A 3,715-nucleotide genomic window follows, 5' to 3' on the forward strand; every position below is an offset into this window, starting at 1 on the left:
ATTGGCAAAGCCAATATCAATACGAATTATCTTGTTATTAATTTAAACATTTATTTATTTGTTTTTAGTCATTCAATTTTTCTGTAGACTATCTCAGGTTTTATGCAAAGAAGATCTAGAAGGACAGAACCTCTGATCTTCGATCCAGAAATTGAGAAAACCTGCAAAAGGAACAACGCAGCAAGGAGAGCACAAGAAAACAGAACTGAACAACAATCAAACATGAACGAAAATAATCCTCCACCTCCAGATATGCCTCTTGCTGCAAATCCTCAGAATGTCCGCACCTTGCGAGATTACACCACACCTTCTCTTAACGGAGCTACCTCCAGCATCACTAGACCAAGAGTGGAAGCAAATAATTTTGAAATTAAACCATCAATAATACAAATGCTTTCCACTTCTATTCAATATGGAGGACTCCCTAGTGAAGATCCTAATGCTCACATCACCAATTTCCTGGAAATTTGTGATACTTTTAAACAAAATGGTGTTTCTGACGATGCCATTAGATTAAGACTCTTTCCTTTCACTCTAAGGGACAAAGCACAATCATGGTTACAATCTTGTCCTGCTGGGAGTTTTACAACTTGGGAAGAGTTAACCTAGAAATTTTTGGCTAAATTCTTTCCATCTTCTAAAACCACCAAATTAAGAAATGAGATCATGACTTTTGCTCATCATGATCAAGAAAGCCTGTATGAGGCTTGGGAAAGATTTAAAGATTTGTTAAGAAAATGTCCTCACCATAGTTTGCCCAAATGGTTACAAGTCCAGACTTTCTATAATTCATTGTCACCTAACATTAAAATCAATTTGGATGCAGCTGCAGGAGGATCCTTTGAAAGAAAAGAGATCGATGAGGCATATGATTTAATAGAAAAAATGGCAAGCAATAGCCATTATCAAAGCAGCTCTGAAAGAAGAAAGACTGCTGGGATTTACGAGATTGATGCCATCACTGCACTCAATGCAAAGGTTGACAATATGGTAAGAAAGTTAGATTTGCTAACCACTAAGTCTGTAAATTCTATCATGCAAACTTGTGACAGATGCAATGAACCGCATGGAGTTGGAGAATGCATGCTAGATTCTGCAAATCCACAAACTTTGGAGCAAGTGAACTACGTAATGAATCAACAGAGGAGAAATTACCCATATTCGAATCCCTACGATAACAGGTTGAGAAATCATCCAAACCTTTCATATGGTAATTCTAACAACACTTTAAATGCACCACTAGGTTTCTTGCCTCTGGAGAAAAAGTCTCATGATGATCTGCTCACGGCCTTCTCAAAATCGCACATGGATTTCATGAACGAAACAAGAGAACACAACAAAATCCAACAAGCTGCGATAAGAAATCTGGAGATCCAAATGGGATAGTTTGCTAACATGATGGCAGCTAGACCTCAAGGTACGTTACCTAGTAACACTGAGAAAAATCCTAAAGAACAGGTACAAGCCATAACCTTGAGGAGTGGTAAAGAATTGGAAGACAAGCCCAGAAAAGAGAAAGAGGAAGAAAGGAAAGAGCCTATCATTGATCTGGTAGAGAAGGAAGAAGTGAAACCGTACGTTCCACCCGTTCCATTTCCACAAAGGTTGAAAAAGACACAGGATGACCAAAGCTTCATGAAATTTCTAGACGTCTTCAAAAAGCTTCAAATAAACATTCCTTTTGCTGAAGCTCTTGCTCAAATGCCAAGCTATGCAAAATTCTTGAAGGAAATCTTGAGCAAGAAAAGAAAGATCGATGACCAGGGAATGGTAAAACTGACTGAGGAATGCAGTGCGATCATTCAAAACAAATTGCCACCAAAGCTTAAAGATCCAGGGAGTTTTTCTATTCCTTGTAACATTGGCAATTTAAATTTTGAAAAGGCTTTAGCTGACTTAGGAGCTAGCATAAATCTGATGTCTTATGAAGTTTTTAAAATGCTAGGTATGGGGGAACTCAAGCCAACAAGGATGTCTCTACAATTGGTAGATCGATCGATCAAATATCCCAAAGGAATTATCGAGGACGTACTGGTCAAGGTAGGGAAATTCATTTTTCTAGTAGATTTTGTCATTCTTGACATTGATGAAGGAAGAGAAGGATCATTGATCCTTGGAAGACCTTTTCTTGCAACTGCAAGAGCTCTAATTGATGTACATGATGGAAAACTGACATTGAGAGTAGGTCAAGAAGAAGTTGTTTTTGATGTGTTAAAATCTTGTAAACTTCCTATGGACTACGATGATTGCTTTAGAATAGATGTAATAGATACATGTGTAGATAAAACGCTGTATAGCATAGACGATAACCATGCAGAAAAAGAAAAAGAAAAAGAAGACACACCACCTAACCAAGAATTGAAGCAGCTTCCTCCTCATTTGAAGCATGCATTTCTAGGTGAAAACAACTCCTTTCCTGTTATTATTTCCTCTCACTTAACGCTTGATCAAGAGGAAGGGTTGTTGCAGGTTCTTCGAAAGCACAAGAAGGCAATAGGGTGGTCAATTTCTGATTTACAAGGAATAAGCCCAAGTGTATGCATGCATAAAATCCTAATGGAAGATAACTACAAACCTTCAATCGAACATCAAAGACGTTTGAATCCGAACATGAAGGAGGTGGTGAAAGCTGAAATCATAAAACTTCTCGATGCCGGAATTATCTATCCAATCTCTGATAGTAGTTGGGTAAGTCCTATTCAAGTGGTGCCAAAGAAGGGAGGTATGACTGTCATCTTTAATGAACACAATGAGTTAATTCCCACTAGAACAGTCACAGGTTGGCGTGTGTGCATTGATTACAGAAAATTAAACAAAGCAACACGTAAAGACCATTTTCCCTTACCCTTTATTGATCAAATGCTTGAAAGACTTGCAGGTTATCCTTTCTACTGTTTCTTGGATGGTTATTCCGGGTACTTTCAAATACCCATTGCTCCAGAAGATCAAGAAAAGACCACTTTCACTTGTCCTTATGGCACTTTTGCCTATAGGAGAATGCCTTTTGGACTATGCAATGCTCCTGCAACTTTCCAAAGATGCATGATGTCCATATTTTCTGATATGGTTGAGAAATCCATTGAGATATTTATGGATGATTTTTCTGTATTTGGTTCTTCTTTCGATGCATGTCTTTATAATCTATCTTTAGTAATGCAATGATGTGAAGATACTAACCTTGTGTTGAATTGGGAAAAATGTCACTTCATGGTTAGTGAAGGTATTGTCCTAGGGCATAAAATCTCTCAACAAGGAATTGAAGTAGACAAGGCCAAGATCGAGGTAATTGAAAAACCACCCCCTCCTAACTCAGTGAAAGGCATAAGAAGTTTTCTTGGTCATGCAGGGTTCTACAGAAGGTTTATCAAAGACTTCTCAAAAATCACAAAACCTCTTTGTAATCTATTAGTTAAAGATGTCCCTTTCAATTTTGACAAAGAATGTTTAGATGCTTTTAACAGGTTAAAGAAGGAGTTAATCTCAGCACCTATCATCACCACACCAGATTGGACTCTCCCCTTTGAGCTTATGTGTGATGCCAGTGATCATGCTGTAGGAGCTGTCCTTGGGCAAAGAAGAGAAAAGAAGTTGCATGTCATCTATTATGCTAGTCGCACCTTGAATGATGCACAATTGAATTATGCAACTACCGAAAAAGAATTGTTAGCTATTGTTTTTGCTTTTGACAAATTCAAGGCCTATTTAATTGGAGCTA

The 3,715-nt window shown here is 37.8% G+C and overlaps 1 non-coding gene across 1 annotated transcript; it reads right to left on the reverse strand.

Moving 5' to 3' along the window:
• Positions 1-648: 648 nt before the first annotated feature.
• Positions 649-755, reverse strand: LOC149497423 (small nucleolar RNA R71). The gene has a single exon (XR_016320297.1). It is a non-coding gene; the product is annotated as a small nucleolar RNA R71 (small nucleolar RNA).
• Positions 756-3,715: the final 2,960 nt, after the last annotated feature.

The sequence above is a fragment of the Jatropha curcas genome, chromosome 3 (genome assembly GCF_041381405.1).
Source record: "Jatropha curcas cultivar XTBG-Jc1 chromosome 3, XTBG_Jcur_1.0, whole genome shotgun sequence".
NCBI lineage: Eukaryota > Viridiplantae > Streptophyta > Magnoliopsida > Malpighiales > Euphorbiaceae > Jatropha > Jatropha curcas.